The 21,858-nt window shown below is 48.2% G+C and overlaps 1 protein-coding gene across 1 annotated transcript in view; it reads right to left on the bottom strand.

Moving 5' to 3' along the window:
- dyrk1b (dual-specificity tyrosine-(Y)-phosphorylation regulated kinase 1B) overlaps nt 1-21,509 on the bottom strand; it is a 199,351-nt gene extending 177,842 nt beyond the window's left edge. Inside the window, exon 1 of the mRNA XM_084335799.1 lies at nt 21,195-21,509. The gene's annotated coding sequence lies outside the window, so the exon portion shown is untranslated. The remainder of the gene's footprint in view (nt 1-21,194) is intronic.
- Nucleotides 21,510-21,858: the final 349 nt, after the last annotated feature.

Genomic DNA, 21,858 nt, shown 5'->3' with positions numbered 1-21,858 from the left:
AGTCAGTTAGCCAGCCAGTAAGTAAACCAGTCTAAACTTCTAAAAGCATCCGCTACCCAACCTTCACTTCATAATGTCTTCACTTATCATGCCACATGCCGTTCCCAAGCTAGTTTAGCTAAAAAAAACCTGTCCCCATCATTTCCATTCACTTACATGTCGTGGCCTCACACAGCAGCACCAACCGAGGATGTCTCAAAGATGACAGAGCAGAAATATGCAGCAAAATACATACATGCTTTTCTTTTTTTATGAATGACATTTTTTATGTCATTACTATGGACTTTAATTCATGATTTTCGTATGTGTGCCTATTTTACAAGAAACATATGAAAGTTTAATACTGTTGTTTTACAGAGGCTGTCAGTAGCACTGATGATGGGAGCTAACGTTAGACGTTAATAGTATAGTGTCTGTGGCAAGGTTTACAACAATGTTGCTGACCAGGTAGGATGTGCTTCATCTCATTATTCTCGATCTCGCCGAATGCGCTCTCTGGCATCGGTGCGCTTACATCAAACACCATGAATTGTTTTGCACTGCTGTGTTTTACACATGTATAGTTATTCTGCAATTATGCACGCAGTATTATTCTTTTGGGCAATTATTGCTTTTCCAAAATAGAGCTAGCAAAGCAGAATGGTATGTGGAGAGGCAATTTATTCCTGGATTTGCATAATCCCTTCATATCGTCGCACATTCAACTCGTAACAATGACTGTACTTGAGGCTATGACTGACAGTGATATCACGCATATTTAACGTGAAAAAAATAGTTATTGATTTGGGAGTCTGGCAATCAAGCCAGCCTTTTTGTCAAACATACTCTCAGATCATATTCACTGCTTGTTAACCATAGGCAAAGTTATTGACAAGAAAGGCTTACTAACATAAAGTTAGATTTCTGGATTATTGTCACTGGCAAGTGGCAGGTGGTTGTCAAGCTTAATAAAGTGGTGTAGTGGGACTATAATGAAAGTCAGCAGTGAGCAAAGCATAAATAACATTAATTTATATTTTAATGTAGAGAATGTGAATAAATTAGTTTACACATATTTTTGGTATTTGCCAAATGCCAAGTGACCTTGGTATAAGAGGAATAACCAACAAGTAGGTGTGTTAAAACAGTTTTGAGGCACTTTGTTACATGGTTTTAAGGCACTTTGTTACATGGTTTTAAGGCACTTTGTTAAATGGTAGGCACTTTGTTAAATGGTGTGTTAAGAAGGCACTCCGCAGAGTCAACCGTTATGTCAAGTGATTCTTCGCCTCCACGTCGTGCCTTAAAACCGTTTAACGTAAGGTTATGTATATAACCAAGTTCTGTGAATTATGGCGACGCTCAGCATCATCTGCACTGTACTTCACTTCGTGCACGTGCACTGAATAAAAAATTCCACCATGTACCTTTACATCCCAACATTCGCCTGGCCACACCCCCATCCGCTTACCTTCATAAGCAGGTGTGTGGTCACCTACTCGCCTCCTTCCCAAACTTTCACCACAAGGCGAGATCAAGGGCCGCAGCGGCGTCTGATGCTGAGCGTCGTCATAATTCACAGAACTTGGTTATATACATAACCTTACGTTCTGTTTCATTATGGCTTTCGCTCAGCATCATCTGCACAAGAGGAGCTGAGCGGGAGGCCTTTTGCTTTTTCCAAATCCAACTGTGCAAAAATGCTTCCGCATTCGTCACCGGAGGTACCGTAGTGGCGTGCGGTAATGCGCCTTTCATTTTCCTTCACGCAGCGCCCAGCGGCGGCGTGCTCGCGAGGTGCTCGCGCATGCGCATGAGATCCCGCCTTAACAATATATATAAGTCACCGCCCCAAATTCAGTATCCAGAAATAGCTCAATTGGCAAGACGCCATGGCTGTGGATCCTACAGCTAGTTGCTGGTGAGTTCGAATCCCGTCAAATATATTTTTTTTAACGTGATTTTTTTTTAACGTGTATTCTTTCGCCGGTTAAGGTTAGGCATGGTTAAGGTTAAGGTTAAGGTTAGGCATTGTTTCGGAGTTGGTTAAGGTTAGAACGGTTAAGTTTAGGCGCTGTTAAGGAGCTGGTTAAGGTTAGAGTTTGTCAAAGAGAATGGCAATATTCTTTCTATGGTTAAGGTTAGGCATGGTTAAGGTTAAGGTTAAGGTTAGGCATTGTTTCGGAGTTGGTTAAGGTTAGAACGGTTAAGTTTAGGCGCTGTTAAGGAGCTGGTTAAGGTTAGAGTTTGTCAAAGAGAATGGCAATAGACAGCCTATTTCCGCGCGACAGCTCCCAAAGCGGGCCTGAAAAGAAAGGCGCTTTACCGTAGTGGCGTGCGGTGACGAATGCTTCCGCATTTTTGCACTGTTGGATTTGGAAAAAGCCACACGCGAGCGGGAGCCATAGCTCGACAAATGTACCCCGCTGAGGCCCCCCACAACCATCAGACCGGGGAGGACCGAGCCCCCCGACCCTCCCTAATAGAGGATACCCTCCCTATTGGAGGCTTACGGGAGGGAGACGGATCCGACCGTGCGAAGAGGAACTCAAGCAACTCAACGCACAGGGTGAGCAGACCGTGGCTTGACCCCACGACTGCACACACGCACAACCCGCATGCCACCAAGGAACGAACGGAAGGAACAACCTCGTTACTGCCCCCAAAATCACGGGGTCAAGAGCAAACCCAACCCCGTGGCAAGGCTGTAGCAGCGGAGCGCGAAGGAAGACCCAGACCCACTGAAGGGACTGGATCCCCTGGAAAAAGGGGGCCCGGAGAGGTCAATGACGCCAGGCATCAAGACCCCACCAGGCGGTCACTTAGTGACACCGCCCCCCACATCGCCAGCGTATTCGGATAGGGCCCCTCCAAGAGCGGGCCCTTTCCCCCCAATAGTACACTGCCTGGCACACTGACCCTGCAGAACAGGCAGTCAGCATGGCCGTAAGCACTCAAAAAAGTCCAACCAACGGAAGCAGGCAGCGCACCGGGGAAACCAGGCAGCAGGCTGTAACCTGAGCCTGGAGCACTGCGGACGAGACAGGCGCCAAAGGAGTCAACTGAAAACAGCCCCCCCGGCGGAAGGGGCGTATGCTGGCGTTGTTGAGCACCATGACAAAGCCTCCATTAAAAAAAAAACCACCCAGAGGGGTCGAGGCAGAGAAGGCTGACACGATTGGCAGACGTCATGAACGTGCAGGGGCACACTCAACCGGGTAACCCGGAAGTTGACTCTGGTCCAACATACCAGGGAATCAACCACCCTCTCTGTACACAGACGGTGGTTGTTCCTATAACCCCTCAAGAAAAAACTCCAAAACACACCTGCGGGTATACACTGGCTATACTGCAGTACAAGTGTTTCAGTTTCCAAAAAAGGGTTATTCCAGGCCTACGGGTCGACGAAACATTACTTCGGACCGGGCCCGGCAGCTCGGGAAGCACACAGGGTTACCAGAGGAGGTCCAAAAGACCACCCCAACAGCCCCCTCTTCGCCACGCGTGAGAGATGAGCGAAAAGAATGGAGAACCAGCCCTAAGCTCACTGCACTTGGTATTCCCAGGCGGTCTCCCAACCAAGTACTAACCAGGACCGAACCTGCTTAGCTTCCGAGATCGGACGAGATCGGGCGTGTACAGGTTGGTATGGCCGTAAGCCATTACGATAGTGCAGAGTACAACATGTACCCAACAAAGGGTCTCCATAACGCCTAACCCTGTGACACCCGGGCCGACCCGGCATTTTTCCCCCCGAAAAAAGCACAAGTCCCTCAGGGTACCAGAACAGCAGATCTACATCCCCGGCGGACAACGGGTTAACTGACCTGGACCAGCGCGACCAGACCAGTCCCGTGCCCTAACCACGCCGACATGCCCACTCCAGAAGTATGCGTGTCGATCTAAAACATGAAAAGAGGGCGCCACCCAGACGGTCCCATTTGGACCGCGCTCAGTGGCCCACCCCAAGGGCGTGAGACCCCTCTACCTATGTTCTGATCTATTCCGTTAACATCCCCCAGATATGAACGAGAATTCATCGAGTCAACCTAGTAAACTGGCGCTCGGAAGAGACAAAACTCCATCCCAGTTGCCCTATAAAAACGCTGTTTTAATAACGAGCAACCAAGGCGCACTTAGCCCCTGCGTGATTCTTAATAGAAACACCCCGAGCCAGCACTATGTACGCGTCGAGACCCAAACACATCAATGGATAGTCTAGCAAGACACCAAACATTGTTCCTCCAAGTCGCCTGGGAGAACGACACGGAGCAGTCGTGCTTCATGTTCCTTCCTCTTTTTATTTAAAAAAGAAAGAAACACAGACTGACATGAATCCCACGTGACGCAGCTGAGGGTAAATTTTTTTTTACATTTTTACATCCCACCACCCTCGCCACAGGGAGGAGACGGAAATCCCCAGAGAGACTTCCCACGCGAGCTGTATAGATTGAAAAGAATATATTGCAACATTGAGCTATGTAACACTTGGGTTAGGGCTCTCCGAGGAGGAGGCACTGAACCAATACACACTCAATAATCAAATTGAATCGAATACACACACAATAGAGCAGAACTCCTTTTTGAAGTTCTACTCACCTTGACAATCTGAGGAGGAGGTTCTGAAACTCTGAGGAGGCTCCCTCACAGGGAAGGAGAGTCCGAACTCACAGAAGGCACTTCTCCCCGAGGAGGAGCTTCGTGAGGAGGAGCTGACAACTCCCTGAAACAGATCCATAACATGGACCTGAACAACCCACGGAAGTCTTACCAACAGAGACGCGCTCAGTGACGTACTCTATGACGGGGGAATTTCCGCGGTGCACACGCCCAATCTTATCCCCCCCCCTCTTATCCTGTAACGTGCCGAACAGCAACGTGACAGGAACCTTGAAGGACAGGAGGTTTTAACCCCTGACCAATCAGAAAAGGGGAGGAAAGGATTACCAGTTCACCCCTTTACGACCCCACACCCATGATACGATGTAATGACAAGTAGAGCATGACACAGTCATAGCCTGCTACATGAAGCATCGAACAGCCTCACATAGCTCATGTGCTAACCTGCTATCTGATTTTTACTAAGGAAAAAACACAGAACAGAGAGGGCCCCTTAAGAGCCCCGGTACCAGACTTACACATGTGCTTCTGCGGGCCAAACCTAACCCAGTTGTAGATCACAAGACACACACAACCCTTCATCACAACAAAAATGGCAAAAGTACACTCTTACAGAGGAACGCCGTTTTTCATAACAAGAGAATACAGAATCCTCGATTATGTATTGGCCACAGGCCTTGCTAAGCACACATGATAAGTGACCAAACAATCTTTTCTTTAGGAAATTTTTTTTTCTCAAGCGGAAAGCACAACCCCAGCAATTAAGCTGAGGGTTACATCGTATCCCCACAAACACAGTGACACAATATATTGTAACCAACATGTCTGAGAGGAGGGGGGGAAGCCCCAGGGAAACCGGGGGGACACCCCTCTTATCTTACCCTTGATACGACCAAGGCGAACAGGCACCTCTGTTAATGTGTGAACATACTGTTCATTGTCATCACAGGCTGAGAAAAAGATTCATTCCTCAATCACATGTCACTAAGCATAGCTTTACAGGTTTAATTAACCCTCTTAGTTGTGAGTTCACCCACGGTACAAGTACAACGTTACATGAACACACATGTTCTCATCACAACCAAACCAGTTCATTTTTACACGTAAAAAACAACGCCGATTCACTGCAGAGAAAAGCTATACCAGCGACAAGACAATTCACACACAACACGCGTCGTATCCTCAATGTATTGCAGCAACACATGTTTTGGAAACATCGTTATTACAAAACATTTAGAAGGAAAGAAAAGAAGAAGTGTTTAAAGTCCGGTCGGGACTCCTACCTTCACCCAGAACGCAGGCCGAAAGAACCGCAACACAGGTTAACGGGACACCGAGTTGAACCCAGCACCTCCTGCGCCTGTGACGAGGGTATGTCCGCAACGCCACCCAGCCGCCGTTCTCCATGTTGATGAAGTCCTCGCTGGCACTGGCAACCGGGTGTAGGGTCGACTAACATCCTCTGTCAAAGATGACGTCGTAGTCAGAGTGTTTTAAGGCATGTTATAGTCACAGTATCGTTTCAACAGTGTAGCATTAAGCTAACAGCCGTCCGACTGATAGCAACAAGCTAACGTTTACTAGCCTGGTAAACACAGCGAGCTAGCGCCGCAGCTAACAGCTGACTGGCTAACACAGTAGGCCTCAAACTAGCACGCCAGCTAAGCAGCTATCACCTGAACTGTACACAACGACATAACAAGCCACACTTCAGACAGGCCGCTGTCCAAGTCACTCCCCATCCTAAGAGGGAAAAGAAAAAGAATGTCAAACACAGTTTTCAACGGTGATCCAGACATACAGCGGGGCCAGCACAATTCCCATTTCGGGCTGCAGCCGACTTTTGAGCATGGAACTCCCGATAAAGAAGATCCTATGCCCACATTTCCTCGTTAGGGTGTACTTTCACTTTTATGTGAAAGATGGGGCCTGCACGGGACAGAGAAGCATCCGCTCGTCCTGAGAATCCTGGGTTCACCAGGTCCTGGTCGCGGCCCACTAGATTGACCATCATGGGCGTCAGACCAAGATCCTCCGACCGCCGCTTAAGAAGCCGAGCAGAGGACCCCAGTCTGGAGTCGGCGTTTCGTAAAATTGTCAGCTAACCCCCACAGCATCAACAACAACCAGAGCTCGCAAGCAAAACAGTACATACCCCACCCTGGAAGCGACCGCCTTCTCACAATAGTCGGTGATTCCCACAGTCCAGCTGTATGGCCGGAGGGCCAACCCATCCAGCCGCAGCAAGGAGGACTGTAGCTGGGGAGCATGTCAGCGGCGTGAGCTCCTAATACGAAAAAGCCGTTGAAGGTCAGAATGATCATCATTGTCCAGACACTCCAGTAACGAAGACAATATCGCCGTATTTTCTCGAAATAGTGAGAGAGAAAATAAAGATATGATGTCAACGTATCTTCCCGTTCTTTTGTTTTCCAACTTTCTTCTACTAACAACCTCGTCAAGTGGGGATCTACCGAAGGCACTTCCTTGTGGTGAAAGTGAAGAAGGAGGCGAGTAGGTGACCACACACCTGCTTATGAAGGTAAACGGATGGGGGTGTGGCCAGACGAATGTTGGGATGTAAAGGTACATGGTGGAATTTTTTATTCAGTGCACGTGCACGAAGTGAAGTACAGTGCAGATGATGCTGACCGAAAGCCATAATGAAACAGAACATGCACCTACTGGTTATATACTTATATTCATATCACAGATGAATAACTACATTGTTGGTATATCTGGAAGGCTTTGAATGGGTGAGTAGCTAACAAACTTTAGCACAACATCAGCAGTACTGTCTCTACAAGAAGGACTAGCTAGAGCCCAGAAACGACTAGGATCATGTTTTTGAGCTCTCCTGTAAGTTGTGGTGCAGATTCTTGGTGACATATATATTTATATTAGCCTACAGTATATTATATTAACCTATGTTATATTATATTAGCCTACAGTATATTATATTAACCTGTTATATTATATTAGCCTACAGTATATTATAGTAACCTATGTTATATTATATTAGCCTACAGTATATTAACCTATGTCATGTTATATTATGTTGTTATGTTGTTATATCCTATATTATATTAGCCTAGATGTCATGTTATGTATATGTTAGTGTTATATTACAGTATGTTGTTATATTATTATATTAGCCTATATTATATAATATTATTATATATCATTATATTCATGTGCTTAGGGCCTTAGGCTAAGGTGTTTCTTATATTTTTATTGTTTTTTTGTTACTGTAATGTAATGTACTGTAATGTTGTAGGTTGTGTGTTAGGAGGACCCCAGGAAGAATAGTCTTTCACCCATGGGTGTAGACTAATGGGGATCCATAAATAAACAATTATATTTAGGGATGCCCCGATCACGTTTTTTGCCACCGATACCGATCACCGATCGTCGTGAGCCATATCGGCCGATACCGATCCGATACCGATTGTTTTTGATTAAAAAGAAATTAAAAATGTTATATACATTTTTTTTTTTTTTTTTTTATAAAATATATATATTATATAATTAGACTTGTACTTGTATTATCTGCGACTGCGAGACATCGCCACCACGCAACAAGTCAAAATGCTCACTATCTGCAAACAGCTCCACTGTCTGTGTGTACTCTAGTAGCCCAGCTCCAAAAAGGATTCTCCTGTGCTGCAGCGGGACCCCATTGGTAACGTTAAGTGCTTTGGTCATTTCACATTCAGCAAGCCCTCAGCTCGAATACGCATTAAATCAATGTTATAAGACATTGATATCAAGAGCTATCTGTAGCTACTGCTAGCCGGCTAGATGACGTTAAGACAGAACTTTAGTTCAATGGGACATTTAGTTTTGAACAGTAAACGAACGTCAGCTAACGCAAGCTAACTGAGGTATGAACATGAACTACAAAGTCTATCGGTAGCTAGCCGGCTAAATACCGTCAGACAATGCCTACTAAACGTGAATAGTTGACTGGGTAATTTTGTTTAAACAGTAACGATAGCTAGGTAGCTAACGTTAGCGCAGGTCGAATGCAGTGCACTACAGACTCGAGCAGAGGAGCCGCACCTCTTTGTTTACAAACTCTACACGGGGGCGGGCGGGGCTAGGGAGGAGGAGCAGTGGCAGTTTGCAGGTCGTGTGTGTCTGAGACAGACAGCGAGTGAGAGCTTCGCTTGATCGGTTTCCGCTATCGGCGAATATGACTAATTATCGGAATTCACAGATTGCATATTTATACTGAGTATCGGCCGATAACGATCGGTGGCCGATCGATCGGGGCATCCCTAATTATATTATGTTGTTATACTATATTAGCCTATAATGTGTTAGCCTATGTCATGTATGTTATTGTGTTATTACATTATGTTGTTATTGTGGTGGACACTAGATGGAGGTGTCTCACTTCAGAATGGACACTGATTGAGTGACAGGAGGGAGTTGACTTAAGGGTGTGGCTGTACCTTGGTTCTGGTGGATTTGTGGTTTGAAGTAAAGTTCAGAGACTCGATACTCCGTCTGCTCGTCTCATTGATTCACTTCCACAGTGGTGACCCTAAACGTGTGAAATATGAGCAATAACGAGAATCCACCGGCTGTGGTTCCCGCAGTGTATGCCGCTACAGTCAAGTTGCCAGAGTTTTGGCAGCATGACCCGGCCCCGTGGTTTCAGCACATCGAGGCACAATTTCACCTCCGCGGAATAACGTCGGAAGAGGCAAAATATTATCATGTTGTCGCGGCATTGGATTCCTCCACTACACGCCGGGTGATGGGATTCCTGAGATAGCCGCCAGCAGCCGGCAAATACAACGCGCTCAGAGAACAGCTGTTGCGTCTGTTCCAGCTGTCAGATGCAGAGCGCGCGGAGCGCCTATTGTCCCTCAACGGATTGGGGGACAGTAAACGAACAGAACTGATGGAGAACATGCTAGCACTGCTCGGTTCAGGTGACGCTACATTTCTTTTTGTGCAGCTGTTCCTGCAACAACTCCCGACTCCGGTGCGCACAGCTCTGGCCAGCTCGCCTCTCGTGCGCACCAAGGATTACCGGGGATTGGCAGAGGCTGCGGACAGAATTCTACTGGCCTCCCGTCAGTACTGTGTGGCTGCTGTGTCTGATCGGGTGGCTGATCGCAGGGATCAGACACAGAGGGATGATAGAGGGCTTTGTTATTATCATCGCCGTTTTGGCAACAAAGCGAAGAGCTGTGTTCCACCATGCACCTTTGGTAACCAGGGAAACACGAGAGCCGGCGCTCGTTAGCGGCTATGAGCGCTGGCGTCAATATCAACGAGCTGTTGTTTATCGAGGACACATTGTCTGGAAGGCGTCTGTTGGTGGATTCGGGCGCCCAGAGGAGCATCCTGCCTGCGTCGGCCACGGACGCCTTGGGAAACGGACATGGACCACCCCTGGACGCGGCTAATGGGACTTCCATCCGTACGTTTGGTACCAGGTACGTGACAATGTGGTTTTTATTTTTTTTTTAACTTTGACCAGTCAGCTGGTTCTTTTCGCGTTTATCGCTTTTTCTGGTCAAGTATGACCGACAGATACAGGTTGAATGGGGTATAGATGGGGGGAAAGACACTGAGAAAATACGGCGAGTCCGGGAGTCGAACTCGTGTACCCCAGATCCGTGACGCGCACGGTTGTCCCCGACGCCGAAATAGCATTCGAGGTACGCAGTGAGCTACTGGAGCTCCCCACGTGACAATGTGTTTACATGGACAGCAGTTTAGCTGGGATTTTATTATTGCTTCAGTGTCGGTGCCTATACTGGCCGCGGATTTTTTTTTTTTTTATCCACTTTTTCTCCCATTTTTCTATATTTTCTCCCATCCCAATTTCGTATCATCCAATTCAACCCTCCCCTGTCACGAACGCTGTTTCTTGCCTCCCACAAGCCGGCTGCAATGTGGACTAAGTCATACATAGCACAAGTCCCCTCCGGTACTTGAGGTAACAGCAGTCGCATCTTTTCACCTGCGCAGCTCGATCTCTCAGTGGCGAGGAGTAAGGCGTGGGAGGCTCACGCTGCCCCCGACACTTCCTGATTCTACTGCGCAGGCGCACCAACCGACCTGTAGGAGTCGCTGTCCACAACGCCCGATCCCCACCCATCAGTTTCCCACCCCCTAATACGGCCAATGTGTATTAGTATGAACGACGAGCTAAACTGAAAGCAATGTGAAGCGCTGGGCTCGAACAGTCGAGCCCAGCGTCTCAGCATTCGTGGCGAGCGCCTTGCCCACTACGCCACGTAGCTGCCCCCTGGGCGCGGATTTTTTGTGTGCTCACAGACTGTTAGTGGACGTTGCGAACCGTAGGCTGATTGGCTCTGTGTCCTTTGACACATACCCCTGCACACTGGGGGGGCCGGGGGCCGCCTGCCCTGGCCAATATGCTCGCCACAGGCAATATGTACCAGCGCCTCCTCGCTGAGTTTCCTGCTCTGACTGTCCCCACTTTCTCTGCCTCTGTCGCCAAGCATGGGGTGGAACATTACATCCCAACGGTGGGCCCGCCAGTTTATGCACGGGCACGTCGCCTAGATGCTGCTAAACTGGCAATAGCCAGGGAGGAGTTTGCCACAATGGAACGGCTCGGCATTGTGCGCCGGTCCAACAGTCCTTGGGCCTCCCCACTGCACATGGTCCCCAAGGCGGACGGGAAGTGGCGTCCGTGTGGTGATTTCCGTCGCCTAAATAACATCACCACTCATGACCGGTACCCAGTGCCACATATCCAGGATTTCTCTGCCCACCTGGCAGGCGCCACCATTTTTTCTAAAATAGATTTGGTGCGTGGCTACCACCAGGTGCCGGTCCATCCACTCGACGTGCCCAAGACTGCCATTATCACCCCGTTTGGACTGTTTGAATTCCTGCGCATGCCATTCAGCCTTAAAGGGGCAGCGCAAACATTCCAGCGGCTGATGGACTCTGTGCTGCAAGGCCTGTCATTTTTGTTTATTTATCTGGATGACATCCTGGTAGCCAGTGCATCGGTGGAGGAGCATCGGGGACATCTCCGTCAACTGTTCGAGCGGCTCAACAAGCATGGGCTGATCGTGAACCCGGCCAAATGTCAGTTTGGCCTGCCGGCCATGGATTTCCTGGGCCACCATGTCTCTTCCCAGGGGGCTGTTCCTCTACCCGCCAAGGTGGAGGCAATTGCTGCTTTCCCCCGCCCGCTCACCATCAAACCTCTCCAGGAGTTCCTGGGGATGGTTAATTTTTACAATAGGTTTATAGCCCATGCGGCTCACCTGATGAGACCTCTGTACGAGGCGCTGAAGGGGAAGAGAGCCAACGATGACGTGGGCTGGTCCCCGGAGCGGGTCCAGGCATTCGAGGGCTCTAAGGCTGCCCTTGCCAACGCCGCCATGCTGGCACACCCATCTCCTGCTGCTCCTATAGCCCTCACCACCGATGCCTCCGATTATGCAGTAGGTGCGGTGTGCGAGCAGTGGGTGGCTGGCGCCTGGCAGCCTCTGGCCTTCTTCAGTAGGAAGCTGCGCGACAACGAGAGGAAGTATAGTACATTCGACAGGGAGCTCCTGGCCCTCTTCCTCGCCATACGTCACTTCAGGTTCTTGCTGGAGAGCCGAGAGTTCACAGTTTTTGTCGACCACAAGCCCCTAACGTTTGCCATGGCCAAGACCACAGAGCCATGGTCGGGGCGGCAGCAGCGCCAACTTTCCGCCATATCGGAGTTCACTACCGACATCCAGCATGTAGCCGTTATAAAAACAAGGGGGCAGACTGCCTCTCACGGGCGCGCGTCAGCCCTGTGCACCTGGGCATCGACTATGCTGCCATGGCTGCTGACCAGCTCACCGACTCAGACCTTCAGGCGTTCAGGACGGCTGTGACAGGGCTTCGACTAGAGAATGTGGTGTTTCACGACAGCGGCGCCACGCTCCTCTGTGACGTCTCCACTGGCCAGCCCCGCCCCATGGTTCCAACTGACTGGCGCCACCGGGTATTTGACACCATTCATGCCCTTTCACACCCTGGGGTAAAGGCGTCGGTCAAGTTGGTAGGGGCCAAGTTCCTCTGGCCGGGCCTTAGGAAGGACGTCAAAGTATGGGCGGCCTCCTGTGTGGCGTGCCAGTGTGCCAAGGTACATCGTCACACTAAGGCCCCCCTGGAGCCGTTTCTCATTCCAGAGAGGCGGTTTGACCATGTCCACGTGGACCTGGTGGGCCCACTTCCCCCGTCTCAGGGTTTCACACACCTCCTCACTATGGTGGACAGGACCACCAGGTGGCCGGAGGTTGTTCCCCTGTCATCAACAACGGCTGCGGAGGTGGCTCGGGCGTTTATTTTCGGCTGGGTCACTCGGTTTAGCACGCCATTGGACCTGACTTCGGACACTTCTGAGCTGTGGAGCACCGTGGCTGAGAGACTTGGGGTGAAACTCCATCGTACCACAGCATACAACCCAAAGGCCAACGGCATGTGTGAGCGTTTTCACAGATCCATGAAGGCCGCTCTCCAGGCCACGCTCACAGACGGCAACTGGGTCGACCGTCTTCCGTGGGTCATGTTGGGCCTGCGTACTGCCCCTAAGGAAGACCTGCAGGCCTCTTCAGCCGAATTGGTTTTTGGTCAACCGCTGAGGGTCCCAGGGGAGTTCCTTCCTGGTTCCTCTGCCCCTTGGTCCACTACAGCTCACCGATCTGCCTTCCAGGACACAGCGACGGTGTTTGCCCCAGTTCCCACACATCACTGCCTTCCCCAGTCCTACATTCCTAAGGACCTGATGACTGCGAGGTATGTGTTCATCCGTCATGATGCCCACCGTTCTCCACTGCAGGCTCCCTATGACGGGCCCTTCCGCGTCCTCGAGCCGGGCCCCAAGTACTTTGTGGTGGACATGGGGGGGAATAAGGAGCAGATCTCAGTCGATCGTCTTAAGCCTGCTCATGTGGTCCCAAACGGGCCAGTGGAGCTGGCTCAGCCCCGGCGCCGGGGCCGGCCACCCAAGTCTTCCCCTGTCCCATGCCCTCCGGCCGTTGTTATCCCTACCTTTCCACCGACGAAGCCTCGGCGGTGGCGGGGACGGCCCCCTGCCCCTACCCTTACCCTTTCCCCTTCCACGTTCCCTGTGACTGTTAAATACAGTCGTTATGGCCGTGTGGTCAGACCTCCTAAAAGAGACTGAAGACACTGGGTGCACTTTTTTGGGGGTTTATTGTGTTCAGTTCCGTTTATTTGGTGTTGCACTGAATGTCAATTCTGAATGTTCGGGGGGGGGCCTGTGTGGTGGACACTAGATGGAGGTGTCTCACTTCAGAATGGACACTGATTGAGTGACAGGAGGGAGTTGACTTAAAGCCCAACCTCTAGGTTAAACCCTACTGATCAATTATGGGTAGTTTACATCATTGGTATATAATTTCATTATTTATTTTTTTCCATTTGACACCGGAAATGCCACTCTGAAAGAGTTAAAAAGGTCCACGCACGAATAACATGCACGCGCGAATCAAAAAAGCTTATCAAACGCCGACGTCACAACAGGTGTGGCTTGCATATTAATGAGCCGAATCTAATGTTGCTTTTCCACTAAAATAAAGTACTCAGTTTGTCTCCGTGTGGGGAGGCAGGGCTGCTGATGATCAGCATGAGAGCTCCAGAAATGACACGTGAAAAACTGCAGACCACTGATTGGTCAGAAGAGAGACACGGTGACGTCACTGTTTGGGGAGTCTGAACGAAAACAGAACGCCGCCATCTTTGATGTCTCGCGTAGGATGTCTTTTGTATGTTTGCAGCAAGAAACAAGTGCAATAAAAAAGGATACAGTCACTGTGTATTCTGCCTCATTTATTGATGAAACAAAACAGACATCAACACAATTTGCCACCGAGCGGAGAGTTTAGTCTGACAAAAAGATCGCTGATTAGTTACGCTTGTTGTTGGGGGTTAGGGACGTAACGTTAGTTAGCCTAATGCTAACGTTAGCAGATAGACACGAGAGGCTATCTGTGTAGAATAGACACAATGAGGTAACGTTAGCGTTAGCATAATAGACACAACGAGAGTCTGGTTAATGTTGTTATTGATTGATTGAATGAAAACTGTGTTTTACTCTGGCTTGCCAAGCTCATCATAGCCCCTTTCGTGACTGATGCACCGAGTGAAGCTTGTGGACTCTACAACAGCGGCGGCGCGCCGGAGCCCGCAGCGCTAGTTAGCTCATAGCTATCGTGTAACACTAGCCTTTGCGGGCTCGGGCGCCCTGCGGCTGCCGCCGCCGTCGCGTCCATGGGCCCCCCGGCAGGGCACCCGTGGGGACGGGTCGGGGTGTACAGAGAGGAGAGAACCATTTTGGGTCGGCCGTTCATGCCGGCCAGCAAGCCGGATGTCGGGATATGTTGTTAGCACAATAGCTACCAAGCTAAGCTATGTTATCTACTAACGTTATAAACACTATGTGTACAACGACACAATGATTTACATTATTACAAATATGGTAACGTGGTTGTGGCTTTTACAAATAGTGGTTAGCTTTAGAGATGGATGGATGGCTATAATCACGGAGCAATAGTGAGGTGAAACAGATACATTTCCATTCGGCTAGTAGTAGCAAGCATATATCTATGGTAGCAAGGCTCTCTGCCTGCCACTAGCTGTGTGACTCTCAGCGCCCCCTGGTGAGCCCCCTGGTGAGCCCCCTGGTGACCAATACCTGTTGTGACGACATTACACGTGCACGTTATAAACCATTGATTAAAATATGCATGTGCATGTTGATTGTGTTGGGCAGACAAAATGTTTTGATAAAAACGCTAAAACTGGGTCAATTTCAATACTTATTTTTTCCCTTCTTCATGAAAGCCACTGTTGGCCTAGTCCACATTGTTTATTGAACAAAAATACAACGTGGAGGTTGACCTTTAAGGGTGTGGCTGTACCTTGGTTCTGGTGGATTTGTTTGGAAGTAAAGTTCAGAGACTCGATACTCCGACCTGCTCGTCTCATTGATTCACTTCCACATTATATTGTTATATTATATTATGTTGTTATATTAGCCTATGTCATGTTATTTAATATTATATTGTGTTATGTATGTCATTGTGTTATTATTACATATATATATTATTATATTAGCCTATATTATATTATATTATATTATATTATATTAGACTATATTATATTCATTCATTCAAACATTTATTTCTCCTCGAAGAAAAAGTGAGGTTGCCCTCATTTTAAAGATTGTGTCAAGATTACAACTCAAGATAAATAATAAAAATATTGTAAAAGTAAAACAATTACAGCTGCACCTCCGGCTTGGTCAGTCGTCCCTACTAACACAATTGGCAGTGTTAGCGGGTGGGAAGCCGGTGGGGTATGTGTCCTGGTCGTTGTAAACGGCAACTCCTACTGGTCGGTCGGGGCACCTGTAGGGAGGGGATCTGGGAGAAATAGCGTGAACCTCCGCACACATTACGTTCCCCCAGTGAAACTCCTCGCTGTCAGGTGAAAAGAAGCGGCTGGCGACTCCACATGTATCGGAGGAGGCATGTGGTAGTTCTACACCCTCCCCAGGCCGACAGTGGGGCAATGCGCACAACGACCAGGAAGGGAATTGGCATAACGACTAAATTGGGATGGGTGAAAAATACAGAAAAGCCCAAAAATAAAATAGAACAGGGTGCCAGAGTGGCGCACCACGTAACGCACTGCAGTGCAACGCAGCTGTCCCGGGTTCGACTCCCGGACCCCGGCGACATTTGCCTAATGTCCTCCCCCATATCTTCTCCTATCCTTCCTCTCTGCCGGGTCTGTCCAATAAAGCAAAAAAAAGAAATGCCAAAAAAATAATCCTAAAAAATATATATATATATATATAGAATACAAATTTTCTTTACACAATGTACCAGGGAGGTTTAAGATCATGGCCCTAAACTGACCATAGGTCAGCAGAGAAGCAATTTTCAGCTCATGCTGAACTGAAGATCATTCCAGGAAGTTGATGCTCTAAAACAAAAAGCAGACTTTCCAAGTTCAGACTGTGGACAAGGAACCTTAAGCATAAGCAGTCATTTGAGCAGGTTAGATATAGTCCAGAATTCCAATAATATATTATATCATTAGCCTATATTATATCATATTATATTCACCTATATTATATCATATTAGCCTATATTATAGTATATCATATTAGCCTATATTATATCATATTATATTCACCTATATTATATCATATCATATTATATTCACCTATATATCATATCATATTAAACTATATCATATTATATTTGCCTATATTGTATTATGCTTGTATTATATTATATTAGCATATATTATTATTATTATTATTATATATCATATATCATATTATATTATATCATACATTCTGTTTGGATCTAAGAGAGATGTGGAGATAATGCTGCATTCTATTCAAAGTCAGAGGAAATTCCCAGTTGGAAAATTGGAATTATGCCCTCAATGCGTTCCAGTGCCCAGCTGGGAAAGAAACCATACATACGGTATGTCAAATATCTAAGAGAAGCAGCTGGTGTTTGTGTTTTCCTGAACACAATATATGCTTAGAAAATGTTGCATCAGGCTCCAGGAATTGATAAGGATGTGTAGAGACAGAGTTTACAGACCAACCTCAAGTTTCCTACTTGGAATTACAACTTTGAAGGCCGTTCCATAGCATTGTATTGTTCCTACAGCTAGCATGATGACATCACAGCTAGCACAATGACATCACTCACAGCTACCAAGCTGATGCCTAAGCTGGTACATTTCTGAGTGTCAATATCCAACAGCATGTTGTCCTCATGACTCAATGAGTAGAGCAAGGCACTAACACTGCCAGGGTTAGTGGTTCCATTCCCTGTGTAGCTCAATGGGTAGAGCAAGGCACTAATAATGCCAGGGTTAGTGGTTCCATTCCCTGTGTACTCAACGGGTAGAGCAAGGCACTAACACTGCCAGGGTTAGTGGTTCCATTCCCTGTGTAGCTCAACGGGTAGAGCAAGGCACTAACACTGCCAGGGTTAGGGGTTCCATTGTCCAATCAATTTGCAGTTCAATGGATAGAGCAAGGCACTAACACTGCCAAGGTTAGGGGTTTCAATCCCTGTGTAGCTCTGCTCAATGGGTAGAGCAAGGCACTAACAATGCCACTAACAATAATGGCACCAACTAACCATAAGTATGTACTACTGCTGTAAATTAGATTTAGCCTACTTAACACAAACACCCCTCAGATAACCTAAGATAAGCTAACCCTAACCCTAAGCTAACCTTAACCCTCAGATAAGATGACCCTAACCCACAGATAAGCTAACCCTTCGAGTAACCCTGTAGAAGAGTAGATGAGGGGAGAGGAGAGTAGAGGAGGAGATGAGAGGAGCGGAGAAGAGAGTAGAGGGGGAGATGAGAGGAGAAGAGAGTAGAGTAGGAGATAAGAGTAGAGAAGAGAGTAGAGGAGGAGATTAGAGAGGAGAAGAGCGTAGAGGGGGAGATGAGAGGAGAAGAGAGTAGAGTAGGAGATAAGAGGAGAGGAGAGGAAAGGAGATGAGAAGAGAGTAGAGGAGATGAGGAGGATAAGAGAGTAGAGGAGGAGATAAGAGTAGAGAAGAGAGTAGAGGAGGAGATTAGATAGGAGAAGAGAGTAGAGGGGGAGATGAGAGGAGAGTAGAGTAGAGGAGATAAGAGTAGAGGAGAGGAAAGGAGATGAGAAGAGAGTAGAGGAGATGAGGAGGATAAGAGAGTAGAGGAGGAGATAAGGGTAGAAGAGAAAAGAGTATATGAGGAGATTAGAGGAGAGGAGAAGAGAGGAGAGGAGAAGATGAGAGGGGAAGAGAAGAGAGGAGGGGATAGGAAAGGAGAGGAGGATATAAGAGTAGCGGAGGAGAGAGAATAGAGGAGATTAGAGAAGAGGAAAGGAGAGGGGAGGAGAAGAGGAGAGAGAAGATGAGATTAGAGGAGGAGCAGAGAGGAGAGGAGGAGAGAGTAGAGGATCCATTTTGAACCGGCAGTCTCCATCAGCACCAGAGGCAGCCCTCTACCACACACACACACAGCATGGATGTGGCATGACTTTGCGACAAAGGTTATTCAAAATGGAGAAATCTGGATTCAGAGAACAACCACATCTGCCACTCCTCAGCACCTCCACAGAGAGACACACGGAGAGAAAGAGAAAGACAGAGACATAGAGAGAGAGGGAGAAAGACAGAGAAAGAGAGAGAGATGGGTATAGAGGTAGAGAGAGAGAGAGAGAGAGAGAGAGAGAGGAGAGAGAGGAGAGAGAGAGAGAGAGAGATGGGTATATAGAAGTAGAGAAAGAGAGATCTATAGAGGTAGAGAAAGAGAGAAAATGGTATACAGTATATAGAGAGATGGGTATAATATAGAGAGGTAGAGAGAGATACAGTAGGTATACTATAGAGGTAGAGAGAGATGGGTGTATATAGAGGTAGAGAGAGATGGGTATATATGGGATATATAGGGGTGTAACGATTCGACCTCACAACGATTCGATTACGATTCTTCAGGCAACGATTCAATTAATCATGAAATCTCTTCATTTGACCACAATTCGATTTGATTTGATTAATTTTCTATACATTTTCTATCAGTTAAGTCCCCAAAAAATTTTGAATATGGGGGAACTGATTCACTCAGCATGAATGGACTATAGGTCAATAAAAACAACACACAAAAAAAACATTAAAAAAAAATATTATAATAATTTTTTTTTTTTTATAATTGATTCTAACATATTCAAATCGATGCATCGAATCGAACACATTCGAATCGATGCATTTCGATTAATGAATGCATCGTTACACCCCTAGGTATATATATAGAGGTAGAGAGAGATGATTGTATATAGAGGTAGAGAGAGATGGGTGTGTGTGTATAGGTAGAGAGAGAAATGGGTAGAGGTAGAGAGAAAGAGAAAGAGATGGGTATATATAGAGGTAGAGAGAGATGGGTATAGAGGTAGAGAGAAAGAGAGAGAGAAGGTAGAGAGAGATGGATATGATAGAGGTAGAGAGAGAGGCCAGCTGTGAACCAGTAGTTCCTTAACAGCATCATACCGCTCTCTCTCTCCCTGGCTAACTGGTATCTCTCCTTGGAAAGCTGGTCTCTCTCCCTGACTTGCTGGTATCTCTCCCACTCTCTGGTCCCTCTCTCCCTGGCATACTATCTCTTTGGTCTCTCTATCCATGGCTAGCTGGTATCTATCACTCTGGTCTCTCTCCCTGGATAGCTGATCTCTTTCACTCTCTCCCCGACTAGCTGGTATCTCTCTCACTCACTCTGGCCTTCCCCTCTCTCTCCTGACTAGCTGGTCTCTCTCCCACCCTGGTATCTCTCCCCCTGGCTAGCTGGTCTCTCCCCCCCCTGTCTAGCTGGTCTCTCTCTCACTCACTCACTCTGGCCTTCCCCTCTCTCCTGACTAGCTGGTCTCTCTCCCATCCTGGTCTCTCTCCCCCTGGCTAGCTGGTCTCTCACCCCCCCTGGCTAGCTGGTCTCTCTCACACTCACTCTGGCCTTCCCCTCTCTCTCCTGACTAGCTGGTCTCTCTCCCACCCTGGCTAGCTGCCGGTCTCTCTCCCCTCCTTCGGGCTGGGGCTGTTGCAGCAGCTATGCTGCTAACACTAGACTAGCTGCCATACCAGATGAAGCGCTGCAGAGAGAGAGAGAGAGAGAGAGAGAGAGAGAGAGAGAGAGAGAGAGAGAGAGAGAGAGAGAGAGAGAGAGAGAGAGAGAGAGAGAGAGAGAGAGAGAGAGAGGGGCAGGGAGAGAGACAGACAGAGGCAGGGAGGGGACATGGTTGCTATCACTGCCAAACACATCAGCCTACACATCACACACATGGAACAGGACATAGCTAGCTACACCTCCTCCATCCATCCATCCATCCATGCATATTTCTCATCTGTCCATCCTTCCATCCGTCTTTGCCACCTGCATCCCCCTCTCTCTCTCTCTCTCTCTCTCTCTCTCTTCTAGAGGCAGGTGGTGATGCTTTGGTAAAACCTGCCTAGATACCCACACACACACACACACCACCTCAATCATGACAGATCACCGAACACACACACACGCGCGCGCACACACACACACAGGCAGGGAGGCTAGCTAGCTGCTCCACGGCTCTGCAGCCTGGAGAACGAGCTATCTGCTGTGTAGCTCCATCAGGTTCTCTCCTCCATCATAACGCCTCAGTAACAGCGCAGTTAACGACAGACACACCACTAATAACACGGCCGGTCACCACGTCCACCGGCACCGACCAGTCCGCCTGTTTCCCCCCGGGCCCTGAGCCCCTGTCCCCCGGACAGAACGGTCTGCAACGGCGGATAAAAGCAGCCCACTAGTCGGGTGCAGTACACTGTCAGGGGCGGGGGACATGAGAGGCTATAGCTAGCATCATGGCTACCGACTCATCACCATCTAGCAACACACACACACACACGCGTGCGCGCACATACATACACATACACACACACACAGAGCGCGCGCACACACGCACAGACACATCTTAGCGGTTAGATCCAGGGCCAGCAGCCCAGCCTCCAGCCCGGTGGGGTGGTTCTATCTCTTACCTCAGGCAGTGTGTCGGTCCAAGTTCCCCGAAACAGCCATGTTAGAAGCCCCTCTCTCTGCCGCCCCTCTGCCGGGGCTCCGACCCCAACACACCCAGCACACACAGTCAGACCAGATCCCAGATCAGATCCCAGATCAGATCCCGGCCGGGGAGGCGGACAGCGGGGCAGATCCTCCAGGCTAGCGGTGTGAAGGAAAAGCTAGCGGCTAGCTGTTAGCTCCTGGCTCCATTCTGCAGAAGGCTGGGAGGCCGACAGGCTAACCCCCCCTCTGGGCTCTTAATCTCGGTCACACAGCGGAGCAGAGGAGAGGAGGAGAGGAGGAGAGAGGAGGAGAGGAGGAGCGAGCAGGAGAGAGGAAAAGGGGCTGCACGGAGAGCGCGCTCCCGACACCAAGCGAGCTCGGTCCCGCGCGCTCCGGAGAAATGTCCCCACAAAATGGCGGCCAAAACAAACTAGAGAGAATATAAAACATTATATATCTACTACTTAATCTATCTTCAAATAACTGTAACAAAACAAACCAGAGAGAATATAAAATATTATCTACTGCTTAATCTATCGTCAAATAACTACATGACAAACCAAACTCGGAGAATATATAAAATATGACACATCTACTACTTAATCTATCTTCAAATAACTGTAACAAAACAAACCAGAG

This window comes from Notolepis coatsorum, assembly GCF_963971535.1.
Source record: "Notolepis coatsorum genome assembly, chromosome: 19".
NCBI lineage: Eukaryota > Metazoa > Chordata > Actinopteri > Aulopiformes > Paralepididae > Notolepis > Notolepis coatsorum.
Note: the sequence above shows the minus strand (reverse complement) of the source record. Positions and strands in the feature narration are given on the sequence as shown.